Raw genomic sequence first — 21,167 nt, 5'->3', positions numbered from 1 at the left:
ATTCCAAAAGTGTTTTTTGTCTTTGCTATTGTTTCTGTCTTTCTGAAGGGATCTCCCCTTTTAATCCCATTATTTCAACACCTGTTGGACAATGCATGAGTGATAATGAGCTCATTGATTAAATGCAATTAATGAATAGATTGCCACCTCTTGTTGTGTGTCGTCTGTGTTTCTGTGTTTCCGGCATTTCACATTGGAACACCTCATTCACCTTCCTTGTCTTCTCTCCGCCCTCCCTTTTAGGTAAGTTAAAGAGCTGCACCTGAGCCAGCCACTGATTGATTGATTGATTGATTGATTGATTGATGCAGCACAACAGTCAAATAGTGGAGTGGAGTAGGGGAACAGCAAACAGCCAATAAAGCAGCCCGCCCGCTTGCCTGCCCGCCACAATGGACCTACCTGTGTACACTAGATGGATGTGATGGAATGTACTGTCGTCCCTACATTTCAAGAAGAAGTAAGAATTGCAGTTGCAACAAAGCCTTGCTTGCCTACAAAGAGAGCAGCAATTTGGATTTGTTACTATGTTACCTAGAAGAATAACAAACTGTGCAAGGATGGAGGTTGTAGGAGCAAGGAGAAGTTGTCTGTAAAGTTGGTGGATGCCTATTTTCCATTTTGCAGTCCCTTGTCTCCCTCTTGTGGCCTCCTGGAGGCAACTAGCTGTGCAAAAAAAAGACAGCCTGGCGGCCGGCTGTTGCAGTGTTGCCCTCTCAGGCAACACTGAGTGACTGACTGAGCCTCACCGTCTTATATAAAGTTCAGACGGAACTTTGCACGTGTCATAGTGGAGCCCTCAGGATTCCAGAGCCAGCTTTCTGACATCATAATGGGGCCTCAGAGATAAAAGCCTGGGCCCAGGCAGTGTTGGTCAGTGCTGCTCAGCAGGCAGCACTGGACTGGACTGGATTACAGCTGATACAAGGTGTGAAGGAACAAGGGGTGGCTGTGGGCATGCACTTGCTGCCGCTGCCAGTGTTTATCTGCATGGCAGCAGGGCATTTGGGCGTTGCCAGGAAGGCGTTTTTATGTAGATTCCTCCTCTTTCAGCACTGCATTGTGGTGCAAGCAAAAGAAGCAAATCCTGTCTGGCTTCCTCTCCGGCCTTTATTCACCTCCCGTGTAGCTGTGAGTGTGTGAGCCTGCAGGGCCCCATGGAATTGCCTAGAAGTAGGCTGAATCGCTGCAAGGGCTGAACAGCAGTATCGGGCAGGCTCGGGCAACGCGCGGCCCGTTCGGGTTATCGCTTCTCGGCCTTTTGGCTAAGATCAAGTGTAGTATCTGTTCTTATCAGTTTAATATCTGATACGTCCCCTATCTGGGGACCATATATTAAATGGATTTTTAGAACAGGGAGATGGAAATAGAGCTTGCTCTGTCCACTCCACGCATTGACCTGGTATTGCAGTATTTCCAGGACCGGTGCACCCTTTCCTTATGTGTTGACTAAAAGCAGATTCCAAAAGTGTTTTTTGTCTTTGCTATTGTTTCTGTCTTTCTGAAGGGATCTCCCCTTTTAATCCCATTATTTCAACACCTGTTGGACAATGCATGAGTGATAATGAGCTCATTGATTAAATGCAATTAATGAATAGATTGCCATCTCTTGTTGTGTGTCGTCTGTGTTTCTGTGTTTCCGGCATTTCACATTGGAACACCTCATTCACCTTCCTTGTCTTCTCTCCGCCCTCCCTTTTAGGTAAGTTAAAGAGCTGCACCTGAGCCAGCCACTGATTGATTGATTGATTGATTGATTGATTGATTGATTGATTGATTGATTGATTGATTGATTGATGCAGCACAACAGTCAAATAGTGGAGTGGAGTAGGGGAACAGCAAACAGCCAATAAAGCAGCCCGCCCGCTCGCCTGCCCGCCACAATGGACCTACCTGTGTACACTAGATGGATGTGATGGAATGTACTGTCGTCCCTACATTTCAAGAAGAAGTAAGAATTGCAGTTGCAACAAAGCCTTGCTTGCCTACAAAGAGAGCAGCAATTTGGATTTGTTACTATGTTACCTAGAAGAATAACAAACTGTGCAAGGATGGAGGTTGTAGGAGCAAGGAGAAGTTGTCTGTAAAGTTGGTGGATGCCTATTTTCCATTTTGCAGTCCCTTGTCTCCCTCTTGTGGCCTCCTGGAGGCAACTAGCTGTGCAAAAAAAAGACAGCCTGGCGGCCGGCTGTTGCAGTGTTGCCCTCTCAGGCAACACTGAGTGACTGACTGAGCCTCACCGTCTTATATAAAGTTCAGACGGAACTTTGCACGTGTCATAGTGGAGCCCTCAGGATTCCAGAGCCAGCTTTCTGACATCATAATGGGGCCTCAGAGATAAAAGCCTGGGCCCAGGCAGTGTTGGTCAGTGCTGCTCAGCAGGCAGCACTGGACTGGACTGGATTACAGCTGATACAAGGTGTGAAGGAACAAGGGGTGGCTGTGGGCATGCACTTGCTGCCGCTGCCAGTGTTTATCTGCATGGCAGCAGGGCATTTGGGCGTTGCCAGGAAGGCGTTTTTATGTAGATTCCTCCTCTTTCAGCACTGCATTGTGGTGCAAGCAAAAGAAGCAAATCCTGTCTGGCTTCCTCTCCGGCCTTTATTCACCTCCCGTGTAGCTGTGAGTGTGTGAGCCTGCAGGGCCCCATGGAATTGCCTAGAAGTAGGCTGAATCGCTGCAAGGGCTGAACAGCAGTATCGGGCAGGCTCGGGCAACGCGCGGCCCGTTCGGGTTATCGCTTCTCGGCCTTTTGGCTAAGATCAAGTGTAGTATCTGTTCTTATCAGTTTAATATCTGATACGTCCCCTATCTGGGGACCATATATTAAATGGATTTTTAGAACAGGGAGATGGAAATAGAGCTTGCTCTGTCCACTCCACGCATTGACCTGGTATTGCAGTATTTCCAGGACCGGTGCACCCTTTCCTTATGTGTTGACTAAAAGCAGATTCCAAAAGTGTTTTTTGTCTTTGCTATTGTTTCTGTCTTTCTGAAGGGATCTCCCCTTTTAATCCCATTATTTCAACACCTGTTGGACAATGCATGAGTGATAATGAGCTCATTGATTAAATGCAATTAATGAATAGATTGCCACCTCTTGTTGTGTGTCGTCTGTGTTTCTGTGTTTCCGGCATTTCACATTGGAACACCTCATTCACCTTCCTTGTCTTCTCTCCGCCCTCCCTTTTAGGTAAGTTAAAGAGCTGCACCTGAGCCAGCCACTGATTGATTGATTGATTGATTGATTGATTGATTGATTGATTGATTGATTGATTGATTGATGCAGCACAACAGTCAAATAGTGGAGTGGAGTAGGGGAACAGCAAACAGCCAATAAAGCAGCCCGCCCGCTCGCCTGCCCGCCACAATGGACCTACCTGTGTACACTAGATGGATGTGATGGAATGTACTGTCGTCCCTACATTTCAAGAAGAAGTAAGAATTGCAGTTGCAACAAAGCCTTGCTTGCCTACAAAGAGAGCAGCAATTTGGATTTGTTACTATGTTACCTAGAAGAATAACAAACTGTGCAAGGATGGAGGTTGTAGGAGCAAGGAGAAGTTGTCTGTAAAGTTGGTGGATGCCTATTTTCCATTTTGCAGTCCCTTGTCTCCCTCTTGTGGCCTCCTGGAGGCAACTAGCTGTGCAAAAAAAAGACAGCCTGGCGGCCGGCTGTTGCAGTGTTGCCCTCTCAGGCAACACTGAGTGACTGACTGAGCCTCACCGTCTTATATAAAGTTCAGACGGAACTTTGCACGTGTCATAGTGGAGCCCTCAGGATTCCAGAGCCAGCTTTCTGACATCATAATGGGGCCTCAGAGATAAAAGCCTGGGCCCAGGCAGTGTTGGTCAGTGCTGCTCAGCAGGCAGCACTGGACTGGACTGGATTACAGCTGATACAAGGTGTGAAGGAACAAGGGGTGGCTGTGGGCATGCACTTGCTGCCGCTGCCAGTGTTTATCTGCATGGCAGCAGGGCATTTGGGCGTTGCCAGGAAGGCGTTTTTATGTAGATTCCTCCTCTTTCAGCACTGCATTGTGGTGCAAGCAAAAGAAGCAAATCCTGTCTGGCTTCCTCTCCGGCCTTTATTCACCTCCCGTGTAGCTGTGAGTGTGTGAGCCTGCAGGGCCCCATGGAATTGCCTAGAAGTAGGCTGAATCGCTGCAAGGGCTGAACAGCAGTATCGGGCAGGCTCGGGCAACGCGCGGCCCGTTCGGGTTATCGCTTCTCGGCCTTTTGGCTAAGATCAAGTGTAGTATCTGTTCTTATCAGTTTAATATCTGATACGTCCCCTATCTGGGGACCATATATTAAATGGATTTTTAGAACAGGGAGATGGAAATAGAGCTTGCTCTGTCCACTCCACGCATTGACCTGGTATTGCAGTATTTCCAGGACCGGTGCACCCTTTCCTTATGTGTTGACTAAAAGCAGATTCCAAAAGTGTTTTTTGTCTTTGCTATTGTTTCTGTCTTTCTGAAGGGATCTCCCCTTTTAATCCCATTATTTCAACACCTGTTGGACAATGCATGAGTGATAATGAGCTCATTGATTAAATGCAATTAATGAATAGATTGCCACCTCTTGTTGTGTGTCGTCTGTGTTTCTGTGTTTCCGGCATTTCACATTGGAACACCTCATTCACCTTCCTTGTCTTCTCTCCGCCCTCCCTTTTAGGTAAGTTAAAGAGCTGCACCTGAGCCAGCCACTGATTGATTGATTGATTGATTGATTGATTGATTGATTGATTGATTGATTGATTGATTGATTGATGCAGCACAACAGTCAAATAGTGGAGTGGAGTAGGGGAACAGCAAACAGCCAATAAAGCAGCCCGCCCGCTCGCCTGCCCGCCACAATGGACCTACCTGTGTACACTAGATGGATGTGATGGAATGTACTGTCGTCCCTACATTTCAAGAAGAAGTAAGAATTGCAGTTGCAACAAAGCCTTGCTTGCCTACAAAGAGAGCAGCAATTTGGATTTGTTACTATGTTACCTAGAAGAATAACAAACTGTGCAAGGATGGAGGTTGTAGGAGCAAGGAGAAGTTGTCTGTAAAGTTGGTGGATGCCTATTTTCCATTTTGCAGTCCCTTGTCTCCCTCTTGTGGCCTCCTGGAGGCAACTAGCTGTGCAAAAAAAAGACAGCCTGGCGGCCGGCTGTTGCAGTGTTGCCCTCTCAGGCAACACTGAGTGACTGACTGAGCCTCACCGTCTTATATAAAGTTCAGACGGAACTTTGCACGTGTCATAGTGGAGCCCTCAGGATTCCAGAGCCAGCTTTCTGACATCATAATGGGGCCTCAGAGATAAAAGCCTGGGCCCAGGCAGTGTTGGTCAGTGCTGCTCAGCAGGCAGCACTGGACTGGACTGGATTACAGCTGATACAAGGTGTGAAGGAACAAGGGGTGGCTGTGGGCATGCACTTGCTGCCGCTGCCAGTGTTTATCTGCATGGCAGCAGGGCATTTGGGCGTTGCCAGGAAGGCGTTTTTATGTAGATTCCTCCTCTTTCAGCACTGCATTGTGGTGCAAGCAAAAGAAGCAAATCCTGTCTGGCTTCCTCTCCGGCCTTTATTCACCTCCCGTGTAGCTGTGAGTGTGTGAGCCTGCAGGGCCCCATGGAATTGCCTAGAAGTAGGCTGAATCGCTGCAAGGGCTGAACAGCAGTATCGGGCAGGCTCGGGCAACGCGCGGCCCGTTCGGGTTATCGCTTCTCGGCCTTTTGGCTAAGATCAAGTGTAGTATCTGTTCTTATCAGTTTAATATCTGATACGTCCCCTATCTGGGGACCATATATTAAATGGATTTTTAGAACAGGGAGATGGAAATAGAGCTTGCTCTGTCCACTCCACGCATTGACCTGGTATTGCAGTATTTCCAGGACCGGTGCACCCTTTCCTTATGTGTTGACTAAAAGCAGATTCCAAAAGTGTTTTTTGTCTTTGCTATTGTTTCTGTCTTTCTGAAGGGATCTCCCCTTTTAATCCCATTATTTCAACACCTGTTGTACAATGCATGAGTGATAATGAGCTCATTGATTAAATGCAATTAATGAATAGATTGCCACCTCTTGTTGTGTGTCGTCTGTGTTTCTGTGTTTCCGGCATTTCACATTGGAACACCTCATTCACCTTCCTTGTCTTCTCTCCGCCCTCCCTTTTAGGTAAGTTAAAGAGCTGCACCTGAGCCAGCCACTGATTGATTGATTGATTGATTGATTGATTGATTGATTGATTGATTGATGCAGCACAACAGTCAAATAGTGGAGTGGAGTAGGGGAACAGCAAACAGCCAATAAAGCAGCCCGCCCGCTCGCCTGCCCGCCACAATGGACCTACCTGTGTACACTAGATGGATGTGATGGAATGTACTGTCGTCCCTACATTTCAAGAAGAAGTAAGAATTGCAGTTGCAACAAAGCCTTGCTTGCCTACAAAGAGAGCAGCAATTTGGATTTGTTACTATGTTACCTAGAAGAATAACAAACTGTGCAAGGATGGAGGTTGTAGGAGCAAGGAGAAGTTGTCTGTAAAGTTGGTGGATGCCTATTTTCCATTTTGCAGTCCCTTGTCTCCCTCTTGTGGCCTCCTGGAGGCAACTAGCTGTGCAAAAAAAAGACAGCCTGGCGGCCGGCTGTTGCAGTGTTGCCCTCTCAGGCAACACTGAGTGACTGACTGAGCCTCACCGTCTTATATAAAGTTCAGACGGAACTTTGCACGTGTCATAGTGGAGCCCTCAGGATTCCAGAGCCAGCTTTCTGACATCATAATGGGGCCTCAGAGATAAAAGCCTGGGCCCAGGCAGTGTTGGTCAGTGCTGCTCAGCAGGCAGCACTGGACTGGACTGGATTACAGCTGATACAAGGTGTGAATGAACAAGGGGTGGCTGTGGGCATGCACTTGCTGCCGCTGCCAGTGTTTATCTGCATGGCAGCAGGGCATTTGGGCGTTGCCAGGAAGGCGTTTTTATGTAGATTCCTCCTCTTTCAGCACTGCATTGTGGTGCAAGCAAAAGAAGCAAATCCTGTCTGGCTTCCTCTCCAGCCTTTATTCACCTCCCGTGTAGCTGTGAGTGTGTGAGCCTGCAGGGCCCCATGGAATTGCCTAGAAGTAGGCTGAATCGCTGCAAGGGCTGAACAGCAGTATCGGGCAGGCTCGGGCAACGCGCGGCCCGTTCGGGTTATCGCTTCTCGGCCTTTTGGCTAAGATCAAGTGTAGTATCTGTTCTTATCAGTTTAATATCTGATACGTCCCCTATCTGGGGACCATATATTAAATGGATTTTTAGAACAGGGAGATGGAAATAGAGCTTGCTCTGTCCACTCCACGCATTGACCTGGTATTGCAGTATTTCCAGGACCGGTGCACCCTTTCCTTATGTGTTGACTAAAAGCAGATTCCAAAAGTGTTTTTTGTCTTTGCTATTGTTTCTGTCTTTCTGAAGGGATCTCCCCTTTTAATCCCATTATTTCAACACCTGTTGGACAATGCATGAGTGATAATGAGCTCATTGATTAAATGCAATTAATGAATAGATTGCCACCTCTTGTTGTGTGTCGTCTGTGTTTCTGTGTTTCCGGCATTTCACATTGGAACACCTCATTCACCTTCCTTGTCTTCTCTCCGCCCTCCCTTTTAGGTAAGTTAAAGAGCTGCACCTGAGCCAGCCACTGATTGATTGATTGATTGATTGATTGATTGATGCAGCACAACAGTCAAATAGTGGAGTGGAGTAGGGGAACAGCAAACAGCCAATAAAGCAGCCCGCCCGCTCGCCTGCCCGCCACAATGGACCTACCTGTGTACACTAGATGGATGTGATGGAATGTACTGTCGTCCCTACATTTCAAGAAGAAGTAAGAATTGCAGTTGCAACAAAGCCTTGCTTGCCTACAAAGAGAGCAGCAATTTGGATTTGTTACTATGTTACCTAGAAGAATAACAAACTGTGCAAGGATGGAGGTTGTAGGAGCAAGGAGAAGTTGTCTGTAAAGTTGGTGGATGCCTATTTTCCATTTTGCAGTCCCTTGTCTCCCTCTTGTGGCCTCCTGGAGGCAACTAGCTGTGCAAAAAAAAGACAGCCTGGCGGCCGGCTGTTGCAGTGTTGCCCTCTCAGGCAACACTGAGTGACTGACTGAGCCTCACCGTCTTATATAAAGTTCAGACGGAACTTTGCACGTGTCATAGTGGAGCCCTCAGGATTCCAGAGCCAGCTTTCTGACATCATAATGGGGCCTCAGAGATAAAAGCCTGGGCCCAGGCAGTGTTGGTCAGTGCTGCTCAGCAGGCAGCACTGGACTGGACTGGATTACAGCTGATACAAGGTGTGAAGGAACAAGGGGTGGCTGTGGGCATGCACTTGCTGCCGCTGCCAGTGTTTATCTGCATGGCAGCAGGGCATTTGGGCGTTGCCAGGAAGGCGTTTTTATGTAGATTCCTCCTCTTTCAGCACTGCATTGTGGTGCAAGCAAAAGAAGCAAATCCTGTCTGGCTTCCTCTCCGGCCTTTATTCACCTCCCGTGTAGCTGTGAGTGTGTGAGCCTGCAGGGCCCCATGGAATTGCCTAGAAGTAGGCTGAATCGCTGCAAGGGCTGAACAGCAGTATCGGGCAGGCTCGGGCAACGCGCGGCCCGTTCGGGTTATCGCTTCTCGGCCTTTTGGCTAAGATCAAGTGTAGTATCTGTTCTTATCAGTTTAATATCTGATACGTCCCCTATCTGGGGACCATATATTAAATGGATTTTTAGAACAGGGAGATGGAAATAGAGCTTGCTCTGTCCACTCCACGCATTGACCTGGTATTGCAGTATTTCCAGGACCGGTGCACCCTTTCCTTATGTGTTGACTAAAAGCAGATTCCAAAAGTGTTTTTTGTCTTTGCTATTGTTTCTGTCTTTCTGAAGGGATCTCCCCTTTTAATCCCATTATTTCAACACCTGTTGGACAATGCATGAGTGATAATGAGCTCATTGATTAAATGCAATTAATGAATAGATTGCCACCTCTTGTTGTGTGTCGTCTGTGTTTCTGTGTTTCCGGCATTTCACATTGGAACACCTCATTCACCTTCCTTGTCTTCTCTCCGCCCTCCCTTTTAGGTAAGTTAAAGAGCTGCACCTGAGCCAGCCACTGATTGATTGATTGATTGATTGATTGATTGATTGATTGATGCAGCACAACAGTCAAATAGTGGAGTGGAGTAGGGGAACAGCAAACAGCCAATAAAGCAGCCCGCCCGCTCGCCTGCCCGCCACAATGGACCTACCTGTGTACACTAGATGGATGTGATGGAATGTACTGTCGTCCCTACATTTCAAGAAGAAGTAAGAATTGCAGTTGCAACAAAGCCTTGCTTGCCTACAAAGAGAGCAGCAATTTGGATTTGTTACTATGTTACCTAGAAGAATAACAAACTGTGCAAGGATGGAGGTTGTAGGAGCAAGGAGAAGTTGTCTGTAAAGTTGGTGGATGCCTATTTTCCATTTTGCAGTCCCTTGTCTCCCTCTTGTGGCCTCCTGGAGGCAACTAGCTGTGCAAAAAAAAGACAGCCTGGCGGCCGGCTGTTGCAGTGTTGCCCTCTCAGGCAACACTGAGTGACTGACTGAGCCTCACCGTCTTATATAAAGTTCAGACGGAACTTTGCACGTGTCATAGTGGAGCCCTCAGGATTCCAGAGCCAGCTTTCTGACATCATAATGGGGCCTCAGAGATAAAAGCCTGGGCCCAGGCAGTGTTGGTCAGTGCTGCTCAGCAGGCAGCACTGGACTGGACTGGATTACAGCTGATACAAGGTGTGAAGGAACAAGGGGTGGCTGTGGGCATGCACTTGCTGCCGCTGCCAGTGTTTATCTGCATGGCAGCAGGGCATTTGGGCGTTGCCAGGAAGGCGTTTTTATGTAGATTCCTCCTCTTTCAGCACTGCATTGTGGTGCAAGCAAAAGAAGCAAATCCTGTCTGGCTTCCTCTCCGGCCTTTATTCACCTCCCGTGTAGCTGTGAGTGTGTGAGCCTGCAGGGCCCCATGGAATTGCCTAGAAGTAGGCTGAATCGCTGCAAGGGCTGAACAGCAGTATCGGGCAGGCTCGGGCAACGCGCGGCCCGTTCGGGTTATCGCTTCTCGGCCTTTTGGCTAAGATCAAGTGTAGTATCTGTTCTTATCAGTTTAATATCTGATACGTCCCCTATCTGGGGACCATATATTAAATGGATTTTTAGAACAGGGAGATGGAAATAGAGCTTGCTCTGTCCACTCCACGCATTGACCTGGTATTGCAGTATTTCCAGGACCGGTGCACCCTTTCCTTATGTGTTGACTAAAAGCAGATTCCAAAAGTGTTTTTTGTCTTTGCTATTGTTTCTGTCTTTCTGAAGGGATCTCCCCTTTTAATCCCATTATTTCAACACCTGTTGGACAATGCATGAGTGATAATGAGCTCATTGATTAAATGCAATTAATGAATAGATTGCCACCTCTTGTTGTGTGTCGTCTGTGTTTCTGTGTTTCCGGCATTTCACATTGGAACACCTCATTCACCTTCCTTGTCTTCTCTCCGCCCTCCCTTTTAGGTAAGTTAAAGAGCTGCACCTGAGCCAGCCACTGATTGATTGATTGATTGATTGATTGATTGATTGATTGATTGATTGATTGATGCAGCACAACAGTCAAATAGTGGAGTGGAGTAGGGGAACAGCAAACAGCCAATAAAGCAGCCCGCCCGCTCGCCTGCCCGCCACAATGGACCTACCTGTGTACACTAGATGGATGTGATGGAATGTACTGTCGTCCCTACATTTCAAGAAGAAGTAAGAATTGCAGTTGCAACAAAGCCTTGCTTGCCTACAAAGAGAGCAGCAATTTGGATTTGTTACTATGTTACCTAGAAGAATAACAAACTGTGCAAGGATGGAGGTTGTAGGAGCAAGGAGAAGTTGTCTGTAAAGTTGGTGGATGCCTATTTTCCATTTTGCAGTCCCTTGTCTCCCTCTTGTGGCCTCCTGGAGGCAACTAGCTGTGCAAAAAAAAGACAGCCTGGCGGCCGGCTGTTGCAGTGTTGCCCTCTCAGGCAACACTGAGTGACTGACTGACTGAGCCTCACCGTCTTATATAAAGTTCAGACGGAACTTTGCACGTGTCATAGTGGAGCCCTCAGGATTCCAGAGCCAGCTTTCTGACATCATAATGGGGCCTCAGAGATAAAAGCCTGGGCCCAGGCAGTGTTGGTCAGTGCTGCTCAGCAGGCAGCACTGGACTGGACTGGATTACAGCTGATACAAGGTGTGAAGGAACAAGGGGTGGCTGTGGGCATGCACTTGCTGCCGCTGCCAGTGTTTATCTGCATGGCAGCAGGGCATTTGGGCGTTGCCAGGAAGGCGTTTTTATGTAGATTCCTCCTCTTTCAGCACTGCATTGTGGTGCAAGCAAAAGAAGCAAATCCTGTCTGGCTTCCTCTCCGGCCTTTATTCACCTCCCGTGTAGCTGTGAGTGTGTGAGCCTGCAGGGCCCCATGGAATTGCCTAGAAGTAGGCTGAATCGCTGCAAGGGCTGAACAGCAGTATCGGGCAGGCTCGGGCAACGCGCGGCCCGTTCGGGTTATCGCTTCTCGGCCTTTTGGCTAAGATCAAGTGTAGTATCTGTTCTTATCAGTTTAATATCTGATACGTCCCCTATCTGGGGACCATATATTAAATGGATTTTTAGAACAGGGAGATGGAAATAGAGCTTGCTCTGTCCACTCCACGCATTGACCTGGTATTGCAGTATTTCCAGGACCGGTGCACCCTTTCCTTATGTGTTGACTAAAAGCAGATTCCAAAAGTGTTTTTTGTCTTTGCTATTGTTTCTGTCTTTCTGAAGGGATCTCCCCTTTTAATCCCATTATTTCAACACCTGTTGGACAATGCATGAGTGATAATGAGCTCATTGATTAAATGCAATTAATGAATAGATTGCCACCTCTTGTTGTGTGTCGTCTGTGTTTCTGTGTTTCCGGCATTTCACATTGGAACACCTCATTCACCTTCCTTGTCTTCTCTCCGCCCTCCCTTTTAGGTAAGTTAAAGAGCTGCACCTGAGCCAGCCACTGATTGATTGATTGATTGATTGATTGATTGATTGATTGATTGATTGATTGATTGATTGATTGATTGATGCAGCACAACAGTCAAATAGTGGAGTGGAGTAGGGGAACAGCAAACAGCCAATAAAGCAGCCCGCCCGCTCGCCTGCCCGCCACAATGGACCTACCTGTGTACACTAGATGGATGTGATGGAATGTACTGTCGTCCCTACATTTCAAGAAGAAGTAAGAATTGCAGTTGCAACAAAGCCTTGCTTGCCTACAAAGAGAGCAGCAATTTGGATTTGTTACTATGTTACCTAGAAGAATAACAAACTGTGCAAGGATGGAGGTTGTAGGAGCAAGGAGAAGTTGTCTGTAAAGTTGGTGGATGCCTATTTTCCATTTTGCAGTCCCTTGTCTCCCTCTTGTGGCCTCCTGGAGGCAACTAGCTGTGCAAAAAAAAGACAGCCTGGCGGCCGGCTGTTGCAGTGTTGCCCTCTCAGGCAACACTGAGTGACTGACTGAGCCTCACCGTCTTATATAAAGTTCAGACGGAACTTTGCACGTGTCATAGTGGAGCCCTCAGGATTCCAGAGCCAGCTTTCTGACATCATAATGGGGCCTCAGAGATAAAAGCCTGGGCCCAGGCAGTGTTGGTCAGTGCTGCTCAGCAGGCAGCACTGGACTGGACTGGATTACAGCTGATACAAGGTGTGAAGGAACAAGGGGTGGCTGTGGGCATGCACTTGCTGCCGCTGCCAGTGTTTATCTGCATGGCAGCAGGGCATTTGGGCGTTGCCAGGAAGGCGTTTTTATGTAGATTCCTCCTCTTTCAGCACTGCATTGTGGTGCAAGCAAAAGAAGCAAATCCTGTCTGGCTTCCTCTCCGGCCTTTATTCACCTCCCGTGTAGCTGTGAGTGTGTGAGCCTGCAGGGCCCCATGGAATTGCCTAGAAGTAGGCTGAATCGCTGCAAGGGCTGAACAGCAGTATCGGGCAGGCTCGGGCAACGCGCGGCCCGTTCGGGTTATCGCTTCTCGGCCTTTTGGCTAAGATCAAGTGTAGTATCTGTTCTTATCAGTTTAATATCTGATACGTCCCCTATCTGGGGACCATATATTAAATGGATTTTTAGAACAGGGAGATGGAAATAGAGCTTGCTCTGTCCACTCCACGCATTGACCTGGTATTGCAGTATTTCCAGGACCGGTGCACCCTTTCCTTATGTGTTGACTAAAAGCAGATTCCAAAAGTGTTTTTTGTCTTTGCTATTGTTTCTGTCTTTCTGAAGGGATCTCCCCTTTTAATCCCATTATTTCAACACCTGTTGGACAATGCATGAGTGATAATGAGCTCATTGATTAAATGCAATTAATGAATAGATTGCCACCTCTTGTTGTGTGTCGTCTGTGTTTCTGTGTTTCCGGCATTTCACATTGGAACACCTCATTCACCTTCCTTGTCTTCTCTCCGCCCTCCCTTTTAGGTAAGTTAAAGAGCTGCACCTGAGCCAGCCACTGATTGATTGATTGATTGATTGATTGATTGATTGATTGATTGATGCAGCACAACAGTCAAATAGTGGAGTGGAGTAGGGGAACAGCAAACAGCCAATAAAGCAGCCCGCCCGCTCGCCTGCCCGCCACAATGGACCTACCTGTGTACACTAGATGGATGTGATGGAATGTACTGTCGTCCCTACATTTCAAGAAGAAGTAAGAATTGCAGTTGAAACAAAGCCTTGCTTGCCTACAAAGAGAGCAGCAATTTGGATTTGTTACTATGTTACCTAGAAGAATAACAAACTGTGCAAGGATGGAGGTTGTAGGAGCAAGGAGAAGTTGTCTGTAAAGTTGGTGGATGCCTATTTTCCATTTTGCAGTCCCTTGTCTCCCTCTTGTGGCCTCCTGGAGGCAACTAGCTGTGCAAAAAAAAGACAGCCTGGCGGCCGGCTGTTGCAGTGTTGCCCTCTCAGGCAACACTGAGTGACTGACTGAGCCTCACCGTCTTATATAAAGTTCAGACGGAACTTTGCACGTGTCATAGTGGAGCCCTCAGGATTCCAGAGCCAGCTTTCTGACATCATAATGGGGCCTCAGAGATAAAAGCCTGGGCCCAGGCAGTGTTGGTCAGTGCTGCTCAGCAGGCAGCACTGGACTGGACTGGATTACAGCTGATACAAGGTGTGAAGGAACAAGGGGTGGCTGTGGGCATGCACTTGCTGCCGCTGCCAGTGTTTATCTGCATGGCAGCAGGGCATTTGGGCGTTGCCAGGAAGGCGTTTTTATGTAGATTCCTCCTCTTTCAGCACTGCATTGTGGTGCAAGCAAAAGAAGCAAATCCTGTCTGGCTTCCTCTCCGGCCTTTATTCACCTCCCGTGTAGCTGTGAGTGTGTGAGCCTGCAGGGCCCCATGGAATTGCCTAGAAGTAGGCTGAATCGCTGCAAGGGCTGAACAGCAGTATCGGGCAGGCTCGGGCAACGCGCGGCCCGTTCGGGTTATCGCTTCTCGGCCTTTTGGCTAAGATCAAGTGTAGTATCTGTTCTTATCAGTTTAATATCTGATACGTCCCCTATCTGGGGACCATATATTAAATGGATTTTTAGAACAGGGAGATGGAAATAGAGCTTGCTCTGTCCACTCCACGCATTGACCTGGTATTGCAGTATTTCCAGGACCGGTGCACCCTTTCCTTATGTGTTGACTAAAAGCAGATTCCAAAAGTGTTTTTTGTCTTTGCTATTGTTTCTGTCTTTCTGAAGGGATCTCCCCTTTTAATCCCATTATTTCAACACCTGTTGGACAATGCATGAGTGATAATGAGCTCATTGATTAAATGCAATTAATGAATAGATTGCCACCTCTTGTTGTGTGTCGTCTGTGTTTCTGTGTTTCCGGCATTTCACATTGGAACACCTCATTCACCTTCCTTGTCTTCTCTCCGCCCTCCCTTTTAGGTAAGTTAAAGAGCTGCACCTGAGCCAGCCACTGATTGATTGATTGATTGATTGATTGATTGATTGATTGATTGATTGATGCAGCACAACAGTCAAATAGTGGAGTGGAGTAGGGGAACAGCAAACAGCCAATAAAGCAGCCCGCCCGCTCGCCTGCCCGCCACAATGGACCTACCTGTGTACACTAGATGGATGTGATGGAATGTACTGTCGTCCCTACATTTCAAGAAGAAGTAAGAATTGCAGTTGCAACAAAGCCTTGCTTGCCTACAAAGAGAGCAGCAATTTGGATTTGTTACTATGTTACCTAGAAGAATAACAAACTGTGCAAGGATGGAGGTTGTAGGAGCAAGGAGAAGTTGTCTGTAAAGTTGGTGGATGCCTATTTTCCATTTTGCAGTCCCTTGTCTCCCTCTTGTGGCCTCCTGGAGGCAACTAGCTGTGCAAAAAAAAGACAGCCTGGCGGCCGGCTGTTGCAGTGTTGCCCTCTCAGGCAACACTGAGTGACTGACTGAGCCTCACCGTCTTATATAAAGTTCAGACGGAACTTTGCACGTGTCATAGTGGAGCCCTCAGGATTCCAGAGCCAGCTTTCTGACATCATAATGGGGCCTCAGAGATAAAAGCCTGGGCCCAGGCAGTGTTGGTCAGTGCTGCTCAGCAGGCAGCACTGGACTGGACTGGATTACAGCTGATACAAGGTGTGAAGGAACAAGGGGTGGCTGTGGGCATGCACTTGCTGCCGCTGCCAGTGTTTATCTGCATGGCAGCAGGGCATTTGGGCGTTGCCAGGAAGGCGTTTTTATGTAGATTCCTCCTCTTTCAGCACTGCATTGTGGTGCAAGCAAAAGAAGCAAATCCTGTCTGGCTTCCTCTCCGGCCTTTATTCACCTCCCGTGTAGCTGTGAGTGTGTGAGCCTGCAGGGCCCCATGGAATTGCCTAGAAGTAGGCTGAATCGCTGCAAGGGCTGAACAGCAGTATCGGGCAGGCTCGGGCAACGCGCGGCCCGTTCGGGTTATCGCTTCTCGGCCTTTTGGCTAAGATCAAGTGTAGTATCTGTTCTTATCAGTTTAATATCTGATACGTCCCCTATCTGGGGACCATATATTAAATGGATTTTTAGAACAGGGAGATGGAAATAGAGCTTGCTCTGTCCACTCCACGCATTGACCTGGTATTGCAGTATTTCAAGGACCGGTGCACCCTTTCCTTATGTGTTGACTAAAAGCAGATTCCAAAAGTGTTTTTTGTCTTTGCTATTGTTTCTGTCTTTCTGAAGGGATCTCCCCTTTTAATCCCATTATTTCAACACCTGTTGGACAATGCATGAGTGATAATGAGCTCATTTATTAAATGCAATTAATGAATAGATTGCCACCTCTTGTTGTGTGTCGTCTGTGTTTCTGTGTTTCCGGCATTTCACATTGGAACACCTCATTCACCTTCCTTGTCTTCTCTCCGCCCTCCCTTTTAGGTAAGTTAAAGAGCTGCACCTGAGCCAGCCACTGATTGATTGATTGATTGATTGATTGATTGATTGATTGATTGATGCAGCACAACAGTCAAATAGTGGAGTGGAGTAGGGGAACAGCAAACAGCCAATAAAGCAGCCCGCCCGCTCGCCTGCCCGCCACAATGGACCTACCTGTGTACACTAGATGGATGTGATGGAATGTACTGTCGTCCCTACATTTCAAGAAGAAGTAAGAATTGCAGTTGCAACAAAGCCTTGCTTGCCTACAAAGAGAGCAGCAATTTGGATTTGTTACTATGTTACCTAGAAGAATAACAAACTGTGCAAGGATGGAGGTTGTAGGAGCAAGGAGAAGTTGTCTGTAAAGTTGGTGGATGCCTATTTTCCATTTTGCAGTCCCTTGTCTCCCTCTTGTGGCCTCCTGGAGGCAACTAGCTGTGCAAAAAAAAGACAGCCTGGCGGCCGGCTGTTGCAGTGTTGCCCTCTCAGGCAACACTGAGTGACTGACTGAGCCTCACCGTCTTATATAAAGTTCAGACGGAACTTTGCACGTGTCATAGTGGAGCCCTCAGGATTCCAGAGCCAGCTTTCTGACATCATAATGGGGCCTCAGAGATAAAAGCCTGGGCCCAGGCAGTGTTGGTCAGTGCTGCTCAGCAGGCAGCACTGGACTGGACTGGATTACAGCTGATACAAGGTGTGAAGGAACAAGGGGTGGCTGTGGGCATGCACTTGCTGCCGCTGCCAGTGTTTATCTGCATGGCAGCAGGGCATTTGGGCGTTGCCAGGAAGGCGTTTTTATGTAGATTCCTCCTCTTTCAGCACTGCATTGTGGTGCAAGCAAAAGAAGCAAATCCTGTCTGGCTTCCTCTCCGGCCTTTATTCACCTCCCGTGTAGCTGTGAGTGTGTGAGCCTGCAGGGCCCCATGGAATTGCCTAGAAGTAGGCTGAATCGCTGCAAGGGCTGAACAGCAGTATCGGGCAGGCTCGGGCAACGCGCGGCCCGTTCGGGTTATCGCTTCTCGGCCTTTTGGCTAAGATCAAGTGTAGTATCTGTTCTTATCAGTTTAATATCTGATACGTCCCCTATCTGGGGACCATATATTAAATGGATTTTTAGAACAGGGAGATGGAAATAGAGCTTGCTCTGTCCACTCCACGCATTGACCTGGTATTGCAGTATTTCCAGGACCGGTGCACCCTTTCCTTATGTGTTGACTAAAAGCAGATTCCAAAAGTGTTTTTTGTCTTTGCTATTGTTTCTGTCTTTCTGAAGGGATCTCCCCTTTTAATCCCATTATTTCAACACCTGTTGGACAATGCATGAGTGATAATGAGCTCATTGATTAAATGCAATTAATGAATAGATTGCCACCTCTTGTTGTGTGTCGTCTGTGTTTCTGTGTTTCCGGCATTTCACATTGGAACACCTCATTCACCTTCCTTGTCTTCTCTCCGCCCTCCCTTTTAGGTAAGTTAAAGAGCTGCACCTGAGCCAGCCACTGATTGATTGATTGATTGATTGATTGATTGATTGATTGATTGATGCAGCACAACAGTCAAATAGTGGAGTGGAGTAGGGGAACAGCAAACAGCCAATAAAGCAGCCCGCCCGCTCGCCTGCCCGCCACAATGGACCTACCTGTGTACACTAGATGGATGTGATGGAATGTACTGTCGTCCCTACATTTCAAGAAGAAGTAAGAATTGCAGTTGCAACAAAGCCTTGCTTGCCTACAAAGAGAGCAGCAATTTGGATTTGTTACTATGTTACCTAGAAGAATAACAAACTGTGCAAGGATGGAGGTTGTAGGAGCAAGGAGAAGTTGTCTGTAAAGTTGGTGGATGCCTATTTTCCATTTTGCAGTCCCTTGTCTCCCTCTTGTGGCCTCCTGGAGGCAACTAGCTGTGCAAAAAAAAGACAGCCTGGCGGCCGGCTGTTGCAGTGTTGCCCTCTCAGGCAACACTGAGTGACTGACTGAGCCTCACCGTCTTATATAAAGTTCAGACGGAACTTTGCACGTGTCATAGTGGAGCCCTCAGGATTCCAGAGCCAGCTTTCTGACATCATAATGGGGCCTCAGAGATAAAAGCCTGGGCCCAGGCAGTGTTGGTCAGTGCTGCTCAGCAGGCAGCACTGGACTGGACTGGATTACAGCTGATACAAGGTGTGAAGGAACAAGGGGTGGCTGTGGGCATGCACTTGCTGCCGCTGCCAGTGTTTATCTGCATGGCAGCAGGGCATTTGGGCGTTGCCAGGAAGGCGTTTTTATGTAGATTCCTCCTCTTTCAGCACTGCATTGTGGTGCAAGCAAAAGAAGCAAATCCTGTCTGGCTTCCTCTCCGGCCTTTATTCACCTCCCGTGTAGCTGTGAGTGTGTGAGCCTGCAGGGCCCCATGGAATTGCCTAGAAGTAGGCTGAATCGCTGCAAGGGCTGAACAGCAGTATCGGGCAGGCTCGGGCAACGCGCGGCCCGTTCGGGTTATCGCTTCTCGGCCTTTTGGCTAAGATCAAGTGTAGTATCTGTTCTTATCAGTTTAATATCTGATACGTCCCCTATCTGGGGACCATATATTAAATGGATTTTTAGAACAGGGAGATGGAAATAGAGCTTGCTCTGTCCACTCCACGCATTGACCTGGTATTGCAGTATTTCCAGGACCGGTGCACCCTTTCCTTATGTGTTGACTAAAAGCAGATTCCAAAAGTGTTTTTTGTCTTTGCTATTGTTTCTGTCTTTCTGAAGGGATCTCCCCTTTTAATCCCATTATTTCAACACCTGTTGGACAATGCATGAGTGATAATGAGCTCATTGATTAAATGCAATTAATGAATAGATTGCCACCTCTTGTTGTGTGTCGTCTGTGTTTCTGTGTTTCCGGCATTTCACATTGGAACACCTCATTCACCTTCCTTGTCTTCTCTCCGCCCTCCCTTTTAGGTAAGTTAAAGAGCTGCACCTGAGCCAGCCACTGATTGATTGATTGATTGATTGATTGATTGATTGATTGATTGATTGATTGATTGATTGATTGATTGATGCAGCACAACAGTCAAATAGTGGAGTGGAGTAGGGGAACAGCAAACAGCCAATAAAGCAGCCCGCCCGCTCGCCTGCCCGCCACAATGGACCTACCTGTGTACACTAGATGGATGTGATGGAATGTACTGTCGTCCCTACATTTCAAGAAGAAGTAAGAATTGCAGTTGCAACAAAGCCTTGCTTGCCTACAAAGAGAGCAGCAATTTGGATTTGTTACTATGTTACCTAGAAGAATAACAAACTGTGCAAGGATGGAGGTTGTAGGAGCAAGGAGAAGTTGTCTGTAAAGTTGGTGGATGCCTATTTTCCATTTTGCAGTCCCTTGTCTCCCTCTTGTGGCCTCCTGGAGGCAACTAGCTGTGCAAAAAAAAGACAGCCTGGCGGCCGGCTGTTGCAGTGTTGCCCTCTCAGGCAACACTGAGTGACTGACTGAGCCTCACCGTCTTATATAAAGTTCAGACGGAACTTTGCACGTGTCATAGTGGAGCCCTCAGGATTCCAGAGCCAGCTTTCTGACATCATAATGGGGCCTCAGAGATAAAAGCCTGGGCCCAGGCAGTGTTGGTCAGTGCTGCTCAGCAGGCAGCACTGGACTGGACTGGATTACAGCTGATACAAGGTGTGAAGGAACAAGGGGTGGCTGTGGGCATGCACTTGCTGCCGCTGCCAGTGTTTATCTGCATGGCAGCAGGGCATTTGGGCGTTGCCAGGAAGGCGTTTTTATGTAGATTCCTCCTCTTTCAGCACTGCATTGTGGTGCAAGCAAAAGAAGCAAATCCTGTCTGGCTTCCTCTCCGGCCTTTATTCACCTCCTGTGTAGCTGTGAGTGTGTGAGCCTGCAGGGCCCCATGGAATTGCCTAGAAGTAGGCTGAATCGCTGCAAGGGCTGAACAGCAGTATCGGGCAGGCTCGGGCAACGCGCGGCCCGTTCGGGTTATCGCTTCTCGGCCTTTTGGCTAAGATCAAGTGTAGTATCTGTTCTTATCAGTTTAATATCTGATACGTCCCCTATCTGGGGACCATATATTAAATGGATTTTTAGAACAGGGAGATGGAAATAGAGCTTGCTCTGTCCACTCCACGCATTGACCTGGTATTGCAGTATTTCCAGGACCGGTGCACCCTTTCCTTATGTGTTGACTAAAAGCAGATTCCAAAAGTGTTTTTTGTCTTTGCTATTGTTTCTGTCTTTCTGAAGGGATCTCCCCTTTTAATCCCATTATTTCAACACCTGTTGGACAATGCATGAGTGATAATGAGCTCATTGATTAAATGCAATTAATGAATAGATTGCCACCTCTTGTTGTGTGTCGTCTGTGTTTCTGTGTTTCCGGCATTTCACATTGGAACACCTCATTCATCTTCCTTGTCTTCTCTCCGCCCTCCCTTTTAGGTAAGTTAAAGAGCTGCACCTGAGCCAGCCACTGATTGATTGATTGATTGATTGATTGATTGATTGATTGATTGATTGATTGCAGCACAACAGTCAAATAGTGGAGTGGAGTAGGGGAACAGCAAACAGCCAATAAAGCAGCCCGCCCGCTCGCCTGCCCGCCACAATGGACCTACCTGTGTACACTAGATGGATGTGATGGAATGTACTGTCGTCCCTACATTTCAAGAAGAA

At 47.7% G+C, this 21,167-nt stretch overlaps 14 non-coding genes across 14 annotated transcripts; all 14 read left to right on the top strand.

The window, feature by feature from the left end:
• The first annotated feature begins 1,245 nt into the window (after window positions 1-1,245).
• Window positions 1,246-1,436, top strand: LOC142691922 (U2 spliceosomal RNA). The gene has a single exon (XR_012860428.1). It is a non-coding gene; the product is annotated as a U2 spliceosomal RNA (small nuclear RNA).
• Window positions 1,437-2,736: 1,300 nt separating this feature from the next.
• LOC142691921 (U2 spliceosomal RNA) lies at window positions 2,737-2,927 on the top strand. Its single transcript, XR_012860427.1, has one exon. It is a non-coding gene; the product is annotated as a U2 spliceosomal RNA (small nuclear RNA).
• A 1,296-nt stretch (window positions 2,928-4,223) lies between these two features.
• Window positions 4,224-4,414, top strand: LOC142691919 (U2 spliceosomal RNA). The gene has a single exon (XR_012860425.1). It is a non-coding gene; the product is annotated as a U2 spliceosomal RNA (small nuclear RNA).
• A 1,300-nt stretch (window positions 4,415-5,714) lies between these two features.
• On the top strand, window positions 5,715-5,905 carry LOC142691918 (U2 spliceosomal RNA). Its single transcript, XR_012860424.1, has one exon. It is a non-coding gene; the product is annotated as a U2 spliceosomal RNA (small nuclear RNA).
• Window positions 5,906-7,189: 1,284 nt separating this feature from the next.
• Window positions 7,190-7,380, top strand: LOC142691917 (U2 spliceosomal RNA). The gene has a single exon (XR_012860423.1). It is a non-coding gene; the product is annotated as a U2 spliceosomal RNA (small nuclear RNA).
• A 1,268-nt stretch (window positions 7,381-8,648) lies between these two features.
• LOC142691916 (U2 spliceosomal RNA) lies at window positions 8,649-8,839 on the top strand. The gene has a single exon (XR_012860422.1). It is a non-coding gene; the product is annotated as a U2 spliceosomal RNA (small nuclear RNA).
• Window positions 8,840-10,115: 1,276 nt separating this feature from the next.
• LOC142691915 (U2 spliceosomal RNA) lies at window positions 10,116-10,306 on the top strand. The gene has a single exon (XR_012860421.1). It is a non-coding gene; the product is annotated as a U2 spliceosomal RNA (small nuclear RNA).
• Window positions 10,307-11,598: 1,292 nt separating this feature from the next.
• On the top strand, window positions 11,599-11,789 carry LOC142691912 (U2 spliceosomal RNA). The gene has a single exon (XR_012860419.1). It is a non-coding gene; the product is annotated as a U2 spliceosomal RNA (small nuclear RNA).
• Window positions 11,790-13,093: 1,304 nt separating this feature from the next.
• LOC142691911 (U2 spliceosomal RNA) lies at window positions 13,094-13,284 on the top strand. Its single transcript, XR_012860418.1, has one exon. It is a non-coding gene; the product is annotated as a U2 spliceosomal RNA (small nuclear RNA).
• Window positions 13,285-14,564: 1,280 nt separating this feature from the next.
• Window positions 14,565-14,755, top strand: LOC142691910 (U2 spliceosomal RNA). The gene has a single exon (XR_012860417.1). It is a non-coding gene; the product is annotated as a U2 spliceosomal RNA (small nuclear RNA).
• A 1,284-nt stretch (window positions 14,756-16,039) lies between these two features.
• LOC142692149 (U2 spliceosomal RNA) lies at window positions 16,040-16,230 on the top strand. The gene has a single exon (XR_012860633.1). It is a non-coding gene; the product is annotated as a U2 spliceosomal RNA (small nuclear RNA).
• A 1,280-nt stretch (window positions 16,231-17,510) lies between these two features.
• Window positions 17,511-17,701, top strand: LOC142691909 (U2 spliceosomal RNA). The gene has a single exon (XR_012860416.1). It is a non-coding gene; the product is annotated as a U2 spliceosomal RNA (small nuclear RNA).
• Window positions 17,702-18,981: 1,280 nt separating this feature from the next.
• LOC142691908 (U2 spliceosomal RNA) lies at window positions 18,982-19,172 on the top strand. The gene has a single exon (XR_012860415.1). It is a non-coding gene; the product is annotated as a U2 spliceosomal RNA (small nuclear RNA).
• A 1,304-nt stretch (window positions 19,173-20,476) lies between these two features.
• Window positions 20,477-20,667, top strand: LOC142691906 (U2 spliceosomal RNA). Its single transcript, XR_012860413.1, has one exon. It is a non-coding gene; the product is annotated as a U2 spliceosomal RNA (small nuclear RNA).
• The last annotated feature ends 500 nt before the right edge of the window (window positions 20,668-21,167 follow it).

Source organism: Rhinoderma darwinii (assembly GCF_050947455.1).
Source record: "Rhinoderma darwinii isolate aRhiDar2 chromosome 5 unlocalized genomic scaffold, aRhiDar2.hap1 SUPER_5_unloc_39, whole genome shotgun sequence".
Lineage (NCBI taxonomy): Eukaryota > Metazoa > Chordata > Amphibia > Anura > Rhinodermatidae > Rhinoderma > Rhinoderma darwinii.
Note: the sequence above shows the minus strand (reverse complement) of the source record. Positions and strands in the feature narration are given on the sequence as shown.